Source organism: Trachemys scripta, chromosome 6 (assembly GCF_013100865.1).
Source record: "Trachemys scripta elegans isolate TJP31775 chromosome 6, CAS_Tse_1.0, whole genome shotgun sequence".
NCBI classification, from domain to species: Eukaryota; Metazoa; Chordata; order Testudines; family Emydidae; genus Trachemys; species Trachemys scripta.
In genome coordinates this window covers 21,035,286-21,049,814 of record NC_048303.1, presented here as the reverse complement: position 1 = coordinate 21,049,814, position 14,529 = coordinate 21,035,286, and the positions used below count along the sequence as shown (strand labels likewise).

Here is a 14,529-nt window from a genome sequence, read left to right as displayed (position 1 = left end):
GGCCGGAGCCCGAGCCTGCGCGGGGGCGCTGTAGTGGCTGTCGCCGGGCAACCTAGGCCAGCGCTAGGGGACAGCACGGGCCGGGGCTGCCCGGCACCCCCCTGCCGCGTCTGGCCTGTCAAAGGGCCTGGCCCGGCGCCATCGCTCCGCCCCTGGCCTCACGTGAGAACGGCCCGAGCCAGCTGCTCGGCGCGGCGGCCAGCCCGGAGATCTGTGCAGGGCAAGCCCCACGCCGGCTTAGCGCCCGGCCCTGTGTTTCCCACCCTACCGGCCACAGCCGCTCTCGGCTGCCCTGCGGTGTGTAGGCCTCGGCAGCCATCGGCGTGAGGACCCCACCCTCTGGGCTAGGAGATGATAAACTAGGCAGCCGGGCGGCTGTGGGAGCAGAGGCTTGACTAGGCCATAGCAGGCTCCATAATCACTCGGCTATCCAGAGATCCTTGCCAAGTTTTGCCAAGAGTCCCCTTCCTCTCCCTTGTTCCCACCCCATCATGCTATTGTGGGATTCCAGAGCTGATCTCCAAACCAAACTTGGGTTACTAAAAGATCTATCTTGGCATGGCCTCTTTTGGACCCATTTTGGCAGGGGGGATGGACTCTATTGTACTCAGAGATAGTGGGGGAGGTAATAGTTTTATTGGCCCAACTTTGGTTGGTGAGAGAGACAAGTTTCTGAGCCACACAAAGCTCTTCGTGTCTAGCCACAGCTCACCCAGCCTGCCTCCTGGGGATGGGAGCAGCCGTGCCTCTGTTGCATCAGTTGCCTGAGCTGGCTACACCTGTGTGTGACCTTGCCCTGGAACCTGGCTCTGTGCTGAAGACTTGAAGAAGAGCTCCTGAAAGCTTGTTTCTCTCACCAGCAGAAGTTGGTCCAATAAAAGATATTACCTCCGCCACTTTGTCTTTATAACATCCTGAGACTGACATGACTACAACTACTCTATTGTACTAGGACTGTTCCATTTTGAACTACCATGATCACGGGCCCTGATTCTGAGCCCAGAGGATGGGGGACAAAGGTGATTTACCCCACTAGGATACTGGGTCTGCCAGTATGGCCAGTGGCATAAACTAGAGTCGCCCGAGGGGCTGTTCTAATGTACACCTGAGCTGCAAAAGTCCACACAGAACCATCCAGCAGCATACCTAGAGCACTCCAACCCACCACAGCCCTCCACCAATATGCCTTGCTAGCCCTGGACACACCCTGGGACTGGAGACTCTGAGGAAAGAAGGCTGTGAAGCACATGGGAGAATTCTCATTATATTTTATAAATATTTTTGTGTATCTCTGTTTGCTTGAGCACTGTGGTGTGGCTCTATGAAACAGTAAGGGTTAATTCCCACTGGTATTCTCCATATGTACCGCAGGAACCAGGCAATGACTAATTTAATTGCTGTGGCTCAGATGGAGACTTCACTGAATCCTCTTCTGGAGTTTGCTTCTATCCCATCTGGGGAGATACATAAACCAGATTAACTAGGTTCTAGTGTCCCAGGACACGCAAAACTTTAGAATGGATAAAAGACTGCCTCTGAATTCAGGGGGGAGACTGAGAGGCTGAGCATGGAAGATTGCACCCCTTCACAATGCTGGGGGATGACTGACAAAGGGGTACCTATGTATACTTGCAAGGAATGGTTTTAGGTAAAAGACTATGTGTGTTGAGCCTTACTTGGTTTAATGCTTTTGTTCTCTGTTGACTATGTTCCTATTAGGGTGACCAGATGTCCTGATTTTATAGGGACAGTCCTGATTTTTATGTCTTTTTCTTATATAGGCTCCTATTACCTCCTACCCCCTGTCCCGATTTTTCACACTTGCTGTCTGGTCACCCCTAGTTCCTATGTCTAAATAAATCTCGGTCACTGAATTTTTATATAGGTCATAGGCTCATGGAGGGAAGTCTATAGCAGGGGGCAAACTGAGTTGGACATGCTGAGGACATGGTTTGTAAATGGGGGTACTGTAACCTGATACCTGGTGAACTGGTCTAAGAGTGGGTGTGACTTGCAGGATTCTACCCTGAGAAGTACAGGCGTGGGCTTGTCACTTGGGAGGAGTGCTCATGGAGATACACTAAAATTTTGATCGATGTAAGTTACGTCAGCATACAGCAGCCAAAGTATGTGTATCGCTCAGGCGTGTACATACATGGCTGCTTGCATTGGTATTACGTGTACTCACCTGGAAAGCTTGGGTTGATGCAAAGTGCAGTATACAATGAGTAGGTATCTCAGTGTGCAATATGCCATCATCTGGTGCAGTGCCTTGTGGGAACTTTTTGCAGTGCAATGTGGGATAGAAATGGACTTGCTCAGGCATCTGTGGAACCTAGGGATCAATTTCCCAGCATGCAACTTTCTCCATCTCATAATGCCATCCATATCCCATAATTTATGTACCTTTTTTTTAAAAATCCCACAAATCTAGGTGGCACTTTTTGCTGGATGATAGGGAACAGCCAGCATGGATTTGTAAAGAACAAATCATGTCAAACCAATCTGATAGCTTTCTTCAATAGGATAACGAGTCTTGTGGATAAGGGAGAAGCTGTGGATGTGGTATACCTAGACTTTAGTAAGGCATTCGATACGGTCTCGCATGATATTCTTATCGATAAACTAGGCAAATACAATTTAGATGGGGCTACTATAAGGTGGGTGCATAACTGGCTGGATAACCGTACTCAGAGAGTTGTTATTAATAGTTCCCAATCCTGCTGGAAAGGCATAACGAGTGGGGTTCCGCAGGGGTCTGTTTTGGGACCGGCTCTGTTCAATATCTTCATCAACGACTTAGATATTGGCATAGAAAGTACGCTTATTAAGTTTGCGGATGATACCAACCTGGGAGGGATTGCAACTGCTTTAGAGGACAGGGTCATAATTCAAAATGATCTGGACAAATTGGAGAAATGGTCCGAGTTAAACAGAATGAAGTTTAACAAAGACAAATGCAAAGTGCTCCACTTAGGAAGAAAAAATCAGTTTCACACATACAGAATGGGAAGAGACTGTCTAGGAAGGAGTACGGCAGAAAGGGATCTAGGGGTTATAGTGGACCACAAGCTAAATCTGAGTCAACAGTGTGATGCTGTTGCAAAAAAAGCAAACATGATTCTGGGATGTATTAACAGGTGTGTTGTGAGCAAGACATGAGAAGTCATTCTTCTGCTCTACTCTGCTCTGGTTAGGCCTCAGTTGGAGTATTGTGTCCAGTTCTGGGCACCGCATTTCAAGAAAGATGTGGAGAAATTGGGAAGGGTCCAGAGAAGAGCAACAAGAATGATTAAAGGTCTTGAGAACATGACCTATGAAGGAAGGCTGAAAGAATTGGGTTTGTTTCATTTGGAAAAGAGAAGACTGAGAGGGGACATGATAGCAGTTTTCAGGTATCTAAAAGGGTGTCATAAGGAGGAAGGAGAAAACTTGTTCACCTTAGCCTCTAAGGATAGAACAAGAAGCAATAGGCTTAAACTGCAGCAAGGGAGGTCTAGGTTGGACATTAGGAAAAAGTTCCTGTCAGGGTGGTTAAACACTGGAATAAATTGCCTAGGGAGGTTGTGGAATCTCCATCTCTGGAGATATTTAAGAGTAGGTTAGATAAATGTCTACCAGGGATGGTCTAGACAGTATTTGGTCTTGACATGTGGGCAGGGGACTGGACTCGATGACCTCTCGAGGTCCCTTCCAGTTCTAGAATCTATGAATCCCGGACAGAAGCATGGAGCCTAGAGTAGTACACTATTATCATGACATGAACATTGCAAATACAAGATGCACGATTCCACTGGTAATAACATAAGAATAGGGGACATGACAATTTCGTTGAGGACAGTTTGCTGAGGGACATAGCAAAAAATTCAAGCTTGTTAGTGGCATTCACAGAGCAGCTGCAGACAGTAGAGTGCTGCTTCTGGGCCTGCGAAACAAGCACTAACAGGGGATTGCATTGTAATGCAGGTTTGGGACGATAAGTACTGGCTGCAGAACTTTCAGTTGTGAAACGCCACTTTTCTGGATCTTTGTGCCAAGCTTGCCACAATCCTCCAGCGCAGGGAAAATGTAATGAGAGCTGCATTGACGGTGAAGAAGCAAGCGGTGATCACACGCTGAAAGTGTGGGAAATTATTTTGGAGTTGGAAAATCCACACTGGTGGCCATTCTCATGCAAATTTGCAAGGCAATCATCTTCTGCTATGCAGGAGTGTGACTCTCAACAATGTGCAGGACATAGTGGATGGATTTGCAGCAATGGAGTTCCTGAACTGCATGTGGCGATAGAGGGCAGGCACCTCCCTATTTGGGCACCAGCCCACCTTACCACCGAGTACCTCAACTGAAAGGGCTACTTTTCAATGGTTATGCAAACACTGGTGGATCACTGGGGACACTTCACTAATATTAATATGGGCTGGTCAGGGAAAGTATAGGATAGTCACAGCTTTAAGATCACTGGACTGTTCAGAAAGCTGCAAGCAAGGGACATCTTTTCTGATCATTTACCACTTGAAATTGAAAAGCCAATAGTCCTGGGGGACCCAGCCGTCCCCAATTCATGAAACCATACACTGGTTTGAGTACTGGCTCTGCAGGTATAGAATGACAGTTTAATGTGCTTTTGGTAGATTGAAGGGACACTAACTCTTTATCACTAGCTAGGATTTCAGTGAGAAAAATATGCTAATGGTTATAGCTGCCTGTGTTGTGCTGCATAATACGTGTGAGGCAAAGGTTGGAAAGCTGCCACCAGGATGGATGATGGTGGAGAGTCTGTCTGCTGACATTGAACAACAAAACATGAGGGCTCTGGAGCTATGCGTTTGAGGGAAGCTTTAAAAGAGCACCAGAACTTCGGGTGTTTACAGTTATAACTATTACTGTGTGTTTTAGTGAAGCTATGAATTATGTGGTGCTTTCTGTACATTTATAAATATGACTGGGTGTTTTCCTGACCTTTTTATTTCTGCACAAGCATTGTGTGCTTTGAGTACCGCTATGCATTCAACAGTGTGTTGCAAGCTAATAAAAATAATTTTATTTTTTAACAATAGAAATTTATCGAGTGGCAAAACCAGGGCAAAAGAAAAACGTGCAAAAGGCAATGCAACACAAACTTTTAACAGAGTTACAGAACTTAAAAATTGGAAAGGCAGCAAACATTTCTGTCCATATCAGTCCACAAATGTAGTGCCTTGTAGCTACACATACACCTGCCATGGTTCTCACAGGTCAGTGTTTATGAAGTGATGGTTTTCCTTGCTGTCCCCTGGTGTGGAGTGTTAGGGATATTTATGTGCACTGTGATGTCACCTGGTATGTTGGGAGGGGTAATGAACTGCTACCATGGAGTTCTCTGAGGACTGTAAAGGGTGGAGAGTCTGATTTTTAAACCAATAGGTCAACCAGGGTCTGCAACATTTGGGCTTGGTGCCTGAGAAGACCCATTATATCCTGGTACATCTCCCTGTCCTTTTCCTACTGGGACCCCTGAGCCTTTCTCAATGCTGTCGATCATATTGGTCCTCCAGGTCCTTCATTCAAGGTCTGATGCAGCACTGGCTTGCAGGATCTTGCAGAACATGCCCTCCTTTGTCATCTTCTTTCTTTGCCTCACCAGGGTCTTGCATTCTACAGATGTGGAGGGGGCACCCTTCAAGACTGCAAAGGCAGCAGCTGCTGATAAAAATAGACAGATGGATCATTGGAAAAATGATCAATGGAAAGAGAAAGATAACTTTCAAAACTCCCTTCCTTTATTCCCATAACAACTTCTAATAAGACATGCTTGTTGACACTTCAGCTTTGGAGCACCTCAGCACAGCATCGCTCTCTAGTCCCAGCCATGGTGCCCATTTGAGGGGGCAGAAAGAAATTTTGGCTGCATGAAACAATAAAATTGCAGTCCCTATTCCACGGGTGCAAGTGTAGGGCAACAGCACTGAACATTTAAACTATTTTCCACAGTCAGGGCTGGTTTTAATTGATATCCAGGCATCCTAGAAATTTGTTTGCCACGGAAAAGTGTGGAATTTGCATTTTTATAAAGAATCTTTAGTTTTTATATTTTTTGAAAAATAAAAACATATTTTAACTAAATTTTACTAAATTTATTGAAAAATAAACATATATTAACTAAATTTTACTGAAAGTACCAGTGTCACTTATTGCAATGCGTGCAATCTCCCCCTCTTGTGGTTGATTTTTGAATGTGTTTTAAATTTACATAGCTAAACATATTCCATTAAACTGCTTCCGGCATATAGGGGTTTTTGTGTTTTAATGCATCTCAAAGTTCACTTCAGCCTCGGATGTTAATAATTAAAGTTATGAAAAGGTGCCAAAAATTTAAAATCACCCCTAAAGACCAGGTCACTGAGTTTGGCAAGGTTCTGTACTGTATGCAGCAAGGCTGTAGATTATGTTTGAAGGCCGACAATTGCAATTCTATTAATTTGATTATAATAATTGATGGCACTGGTAGGCTTTGAACTTGCTTAAAAATTGTAAATATATCAATAACGCTTTGTGTTCAACTGATACCTATATATATTGTGGCTAGGGAAACTAAAATTCAGCGTTCCATTTTAATCATGGAAAAACATGGATTTTTATGGTTGGGCTGGTTTTTTTAGAATTTTGATTTTTTTTATCCTTGTAAACTAGGATCACTAATGATATCTTACTCCTAAGGGTAATAGAGGAACAGAGAGCATAGCTGCTACTGGCCTCCAAAAGCCACGTGTGTCCACGTGCCACTAGCTTGTTTACTGCAATGGTGCCTGCCGAAGATATTGTAAAGTGGCATGGTAAAGTGTCCTGTGGCAGAGGAAGAAATAAGGCAACCATGCCTAGAAACCTTTAAGAGAATTTACAGAGTATCTCCATGAAAGTTTCACTGAGATCTCTCAGGAAGATAAAAGGGGCATCACTATGTACATAAACAAACTGCTCCCTATTTCCCTTCCCCCTGCCTTACCCAATAGGGAAGTAGATACCTATTCTACCTCTTCTTGTATGAGCAAAACAATTAAAAGCAGATACCACTGCTTGTGAACTTGGGGATGGGCCAGGCACCATCTTTAAATTTAAATTTGCCAAGGAAAATTGTATGTACACACTTACCAAAAGTCCCTTCCCCTTCATAGGTCTCATCCATGTTTGGCTGGCTGGACTGTTGAGGGCTACCAAACAGGTCCTGGCTCATGGCATGGCTGGAGTCCCCATGTCTGCCTCCTCCCCTCTTCCTCCTTGCTGTTTAGCAGGAGTTTCTGTCTTGTGGTCCGCCAGGGTATCCACAGTAGTTTGGGGGGTGCTAGTGTGGTCTCTGCCAAGAATAGTATGCAGCTTGTGGTAAAGGTAGTAGATCTGTGCTCAGCATCAGATCAATTGTTGACCTCCCTGGCCTTGTGGAATGCCTGCTGCAATTCCTTCACTTTCATGCGGCATTGCTGATAGTCCCTGTTGTAACCCTTCATGTACATCCCCTGTGCAATCTTTCCCTAGATGTCCACCTTTCTACAGCTGGTCCATAACTGTGCTTCCACAGCCGCTTCTCCTCACAAGTCAATATATCGCCTGTGTTCTCCAGGCAGGAGAACTGCTAGTGTGTGGAGCTGGCATGGTCAGCTGGGCAGTTGCACACAACAAGGGAGAACTGCTAGGTGCACTTGCCAAGATCGGCAATCAAGAAAAGATATTTCAAAAATGCATGGGAAATTTTAAAGGGGCATGGCTTCCCATCTCTATGACTCCTGGACAGTGGAGTTTACAATTGTGACCAGAGCAGTCACTATTACAAGGAATAAAGTGTTGTAGGACAACAGTTAGAAGACTGTTAGGGTTGACCCAGGTCATGGAGTCTATACACTTGCACCGTATTGACTTTAGTAGGTTGACTATGGCTCTAACCCCTTTAGGGAAGTGGTTTTATTACATTGTTGTAATCGGGCATTTACGACAGGCTTTAGTGTAGACATATGCAAAATAAGGTCAATGCAAGATAACATACATCAGCCTAACTTTGTAGTGTAGATAGGGTGACCAGATGTCCCGATTTTATAGGGACAGTCCCGATATTTGGGGCTTTTTTTTATTATAGGCTCCTATTACCCCCCACCCAGATCCCGATTGTTCACACTTGCTGTCTGGTCAGCCTAAGTGTAGACCAGGCCTTGAGGTCTCAAACATACAGCTCGCCCTGGAATCATACGATAGGGATAGGGCTGTTATGCAAGTCCTACACTGCACAGAGAATCCTTATTGTGTTGGCTGCTTTCTGGCCTCTTGCAGCAGTGATTTGGGGTTCTAGATTTTTTGGTGTTTCATTCAGATTGTAAAGTTTACTGTGATAGGCAGTAGACCATGCTGGACATTACAGACCCAATGAAATGCTAAAAGACAAGCCAAGAGGATTAACATTAGTAAAATTATACTAATCTATACACAGACAAAAGGAAAAGGCAATTAATAAGCCTACTATCCAATAGTTTAGCCATAAATGTAGGAACCTAAGAAAAATACAAATATTTTTGCTTTTTTTTTTTTAATTAAAAATGGGGTGGGGGGAGAAGTTGGCTTGGATTTAAACATTCTCTTGCAGTGTTTACAACCCCAAAATTGTTTCACTGAGTAGAGCATGTGAACCAAAAAAAATCAACCTCTTCACTTTATCACTGACCAAACGCTAGATATAGAGCATAACTGGTGAAAAGAAATGAAGTTTTTAAAATGCTGATGTTTAGTTTGATAGTGACCTTTCAGACTAAAAACAATCAGTACAGTTGGTTTAAAAGATAAAAAAAATTAGTGTAATACCCCCAAAAATTATGTTGACAAGTAAGGAAAAGAAAAACTGTGGAACGGTCAGTAAAAAATGGATAAAAGATAATTAAATGTTAACATTGGCAGATGTTTAAACAAAAAATGTACTATTATTTTGTCAGAAGATGGCAGCAAAGATGCAAGTTTCTTCAGTGTATAAAACTAGTTGCAAGGGGGCGACCTGTTTATGACATTGGATTCAGAGAACACTATTTCTGAGATAAAAAAACAAAAACTATTGAGCTCTTGTATGATTACGTTTCTCACCTCACGCTCAGGCAGTTTAATTACCGATGGGAGAATTAATTGAGCCAGCACCTCAGTTGGTGTAAATAGTTGTAACTATTGATTTCAATAGAGTTATGATGATTATTACCAGCTGAGTGTCTGGCCTGTTTTGCCTAATGTCAAACTCACTTGAAAGTTGTGGTTGGAAAGACTGACTGGAATTAGAATGTTATTGGGTTCACATTCTGCTTAGGAGAGACTGAAAAAAGGAGCCAAGAAACAAAAAAACGGCCAGTGAAATAATAGGGAGAAAAATTGCAGTGAGACTGTGAAACAGAGAGACTGGGGCAAGGGAAGTGGGAGTGATGAAATGGGGAAGAGGTAAACATTTTAATAAAAAAAAAAATACCACATACCCAGGCCACCCACTTGTACTAGCCTCTTTTGGGGGATCCTTTTAGCCTAATCTGCGTAGCACAGCTTCCCTGTAGGTAGAAAAATATGTTTTAACTTTTTCATGTTTGGTTTAAATTAAGTACCCTTGTAGGAGGAATAAGGATTCAAGGAAGAAAAGGTCCACAAACTCTCACTAGTTTTGCAAACAAAAACATATTTGAAAAGTTTGCAAAAAGCTGAACTCCATGAAATTCATCCATCCCTACCTAGTGTTAACAGCACGTAACTTCAGGCAGGAAGTTGGTCTTTTTCATGAGCCCTTCACTGCTGGACTGGCTGCAGAATCCACCCTGCCATTGAATTTAGTGTCAAAAATCTAGGTTTTCGTCTTTAAAATATAGAGTTTTTAATTATAGCTTCTTGCCTTTATGGTTTTGAACCTTCTAAATGGAATCTGATGCAGTGTTGTGCTCTGGAATCTGCAAATAGCCAGGAACTATAGACACCTAAACCATCTACTTCATATAACTCTTTTTCTATTATTTATTTTTATTGCTCTGTTCGGTAAAGTGGCATATATAACATGCCCTTTTCCCCCAGAGACAATTGACAAATGCCCACATATGAAAGAGCAGAGTCCAAAGCAGGAGTGAACTAATCCAAAGGGACTGTTTCTTTTCTCCAGTTTTTGGTGAATTATCTTTGGTTGGGCTGGTTTGGTAAGGTGAAAAGCCTCTCTGAATGATGCCAGTAAGGCAGAAGAGAAAGAATAAACATAAAAGGAGCTTTAGCAATACATAAAGTACAAAAACACCATAGGAAACTGACATTTAAGCACCTGTGTGAAAATAACGTCAAGGGTCTAGTTTAAACTGGTATACATTAGGAATATTGAGAGATAAAGCCTAATCTTTCATTCTTAATTCACCTTTTTTAGTCCTCTGTATCATTAATGCAATGATCCCTTAGGGGCATTAGATAAATGGGTAATCTTGTATATTAGTAAAGGATCCAGTTTTGTTTTTACATCAATTGCAGCTTCGTAGGCAGGGTGATTATAGAATCCAGTCCTAAAGGTATTGAAACAAATTACTATAGTTTTCTATTAAAATTTACACCCAGAAACACCAGATGGAGGTTTTATTTCTGTTTTTCATTAAAAAAAAATCACTTTTGGAGATTGGTCTCAGAAATAAACCCCGTTTGTGGCTCTCATGGTGTTGTCATTATGCACTTTGAATCTTATGTTTAGACTATGGGGAGTGAGATTTAGGACTTCTGGATTTCCTCTATATTTTACTGACTCACTGTGACCTAGGCAAATCACTTAAAATGACACTCAGGTTAAAAAGTTGGTATATTTTTTTTATAAAGGTCCTTAACTATGTTATTAATCCTGTTAGAATATTAAAACAAAACAATTCCAAACATGTAATTTAAATTTTCTCTGTTCTCATCCTCCCACTCCCGACCTCTCTGTCTCTGTGGCACACCCTAGTATTTCTTACCTCACTTAAAACGGCCTAACTTCTAGTGCAAACTGTACACTTTTCAGCATCACCAATCATCCTACAAAAACAAAGCTTCCCTGCACATAAATGGGGTGCAACCAATTACATTTAGTAATTTTTTTTTATCCCCAAACTGAGAGATTTTTTTCTGACCACAGTATTTGGCTCTTTATGCTTCTTCATACTGTGTAACTCAGTGCTTAAAGTTAAGAAGTGTGGTTTTATTACTGATTTTGTAGTAATGGAACTTTGTTGATTTCTGATGACCATTTCTCCCCCTGCCCCCAGATATTCTTTTTTCTGGGATGGGCTGTAAACAGATCTCTTTTCTGAGCCTCGTACCAGTGGAAATGTTTAAACCACAGTGGAAATGTTTAAACAACACCAATAAAAAGGAAAGTCTTGTTCCACAAGGAAATAGGGGTTCACATTTAATCCACATCTAATTCTTTATTACCAGTCCTGTACTGAAAGCAGTGTCATTCAGTGGGGCCTATTAATCCTTTGGTTTTCAAGTAGGGCCTTGCTGCATGACAATGTATGCTAAACCACCATAGACTATTACCTCATTTGAATGGTTAAAGGTAGAACATACATGGGGTGTCAGATGGGTTAATGGGAGTTGTGCTCACACATTGAGGAAAGAATAGGAGAAACTTGTATGTATAGAACTTCTGCCTCCCACACTCTTACAATTCTACATCTTGTTAGCTGGCTATCGTGAAGTAGACTAAGAGTTATAACCAGTGGAAAAAAATAAAAAAATGTAACTTTAGACACCAGTAGAAAAATAAGATAATATTCACAGTTTCCACTTCTCAACATTTGTTTCAAACAGTCTAGTATATGGGGCCTATCTGATAGCACGTTTGTGACCTCAGTTCAGTTCCAAGTGGACAAGCATTCACATCATAAAACCCCCATCATAACAGGCACTAGCTGACAGCCTTTTTGCCAGTCTTCACAGAAAGACAGGTGACTGACATGGCATGGAGTCACAGATTCCAAAGCCAGAAGGGACCATTGTGATCATCTAATCTGACCTTCTGTATAACCAGGGCCCGCTCCAGGCACCAGCTGAGCAAGCAGGTGCTTGGGGCGGCCAAGGAGAAGGGGCGGCACGTCGGGCTCTTTGGTGGCAATTCGGCGGAGGGTCCCTTAATCCCTCTTGGAGGGAAGGACCTGCTGCCAAATTGCCGCCGAAGAAGAAAGAGGCGCGATGGAGCTGCTGCGGATCACGGCTTTTTCTTTTTTTCCCCCCGCCGCTTGGGGGCGGCAAAAACCCTGGAGCCAGCCCTGTGTATAACACAGGCCATAGAACCTCCCTTGCACAGGGCTTCCTTTCAAGGAAATCCATCCAGATCAGGGTTGAGGCACAGTGGCATGGTAATATAGGGAAACTGAACACATTATGTGGATAAATACAGACTTTAGCCTCCAGAGCTGTCACTTTGGCACCTGCCATGGGCACGACTTTTCCAAAATTCTCTTTCTTTATTATGCTCACTAGGGTTAGAAATGAATTCCAGGCACTGAGAACACAGAGTCCTCTCTCTCTCAGGCGCATATGAACTTAGTATTTTTAGGGAAAACATCACTTTAAACAGCAAAGAAAGATGTTGTATTCTAGGAATTAGGGTCTTTTAACCTTTTTTTTTTTATTGTATTCATGTTGTTGTTGTTCCAGACATTTCCAATTAAATATATTTTGTTTGCAATGCATGTTCTTGGATGATTTCTTAGCCATGACTCAAATGTTCTGGTGATCATCTCATGAACAGGCTTTATGATGATGTTTGATGGAAGCATTCCAATAATGTTTTTTTTGGGGGGGGGGAGAAAGCTGCATTTGAGCAAACAGCATCAGAGCAATATATAACAGTTTGCTCAAATGCAGCTTTCTCCCCCGCCCCCCCCAGTGAATTTTGTCTAAATGCTCACTGCCAGTTATGTAAAAAGTTTTGTTTTTTTATTTGTGTCCTCTTTATATGGAAATATTTGAACTAAAACTTAAAAAAAATACTGAAGTTGAAAGTTATTGCAAGATCCTATAGTTCCTATGTAAGGAATTTTGCCCGTATCTAGTTCTAGGAAGCCCTAAAATGGGATTTTGAGTGACTTTACCATTAGCTACCACAGTAAAAGCTTTGTTATCCAGCATGTTGAGAGAATGGGGGGTGCCAGTAAGTCAAAAATTCCAGTTAACTAAGAGGGAGGGAGTTTGGGTGCAGGAGGGGTTTTGGGGTGCCAGATCCAGGCAGTGTTCACCTCGGGCAGCTCCCTGCAAGCAGCGACATGTATAGAGAGGCGCGGCCAGGCGGCTTTGCGCGCCGCCCCCACCTGCAGGTGCCACCCCCGTACTGCCATTGGCCGCGGTCCCCAGCCAATGGGAGCTGCGGAGCCAGCGCTCAGGACGGGGGCAGCACATAGAGACCCTGTGGTCATTCCTCTGCCTAGGAGCATTGACCATGGCCAATGGGAGCTGTGGGGGTGGCGCCTGCGGGCAGAGGCAGCGCAGCCTGGCCACATGTCTCTGGACATGTCGCGGCTTGCGGGGAGCCGCCCGAGGTGAGCACCACCCAGATCTGGCACAACGAAACCCCTCCTGTGCCCCAACCCCTTACCCCATCCTGTACCCAAACTCCTTCCCAAAGCCCGTGCCCTGCACCCCCTCCCAAAATGCCAGTTTATAGAGCTTTCCGGTTTGTGAGTGCCAGATAACACAGCTTTTCCTGTATATGGACTAGGGTAGGAGGATATCAGAGGGAGCTATGTTCAACTTTCCCAGGTCAATAAAAGGATTACCATGATTCACAGCCTGTAACGAGGGGCAAATGGATGGACTCCTACTTTCTCATGGGGAAAATAAAAACATGACTTATTTGTTCTCCTGCACAATCACTCCTTCCCCAGCTCGTTCACAGTTTGCAATAATATGGGCAATTTGTTCATCATCTTTAATATTTCTCCTCACCTCCCCTGCAAAGTGGCTTCTGCATTTACACACACACGTCTCGGTATGAAGCTCCCACTGGTCTCCCCCTTTCCATCTTCTTCCTGTTTAGAAAAGGGGGAAAAGGTGGTGGGGGGGAGGGAAAGAAATACTTACTTTATTGTTACCACTTCCAGCCTCAGAACTCTGGTCTACAAGGGGCTGCAATTTGAACTCTCACTATTAACAAATCCCAAGGACTAAATCTGCCTACAAGACCCTCACATGTCCTTGTGACCATAAAGCCTGACTATTTTAATGCCTTCTTAGCAAGGCTTTCAGAAAAGCTAACTGAGAATGCACACACACACCTGTTTTTTGTTTTTAAATTCCACAGTGATCACTGTCACAGTTACAGGGATAGCTGCACGTCTGCCCGCTCTGAGTGCATCCCTTTGGATGTCAGCCCCCATGCCTTTACCTCTCCTGGGATGGAATCACTCGATTCTCCCACTCTTAGACCAAGCCCTGGGCTAACAGTACTTTGTATGTCGACCATGGTTACCCAGCAGATCTGGCTGGATACGCTACCTGTGATTATTATGCTTGGTAGCCTGTGACCAGTGGTGAACAGAG

General features: G+C 43.5%; 1 long non-coding RNA gene across 10 annotated transcripts in view; it reads right to left on the bottom strand.

Annotated features, from left to right (window-relative positions):
- Positions 1–5,026: 5,026 nt before the first annotated feature.
- LOC117879115 overlaps positions 5,027–14,529 on the bottom strand; it is a 40,085-nt gene continuing 30,582 nt past the window's right edge. For 8 of the 10 annotated variants that reach the window (XR_004646181.1, XR_004646175.1, XR_004646180.1 and 5 more), the window contains 4 exons: positions 13,936–14,018; positions 9,471–9,539; positions 7,129–7,330; positions 5,027–5,682 (listed from right to left, as the gene is read on the bottom strand). This is a non-coding gene — a long non-coding RNA (uncharacterized LOC117879115). Of the gene's footprint in view, positions 5,683–7,128; positions 7,331–8,246; positions 8,397–9,470; positions 9,540–13,935; positions 14,019–14,529 lie in introns of all 10 variants that reach the window. The other 2 variants (XR_004646177.1, XR_004646176.1) reach the window with 2 other exon arrangements.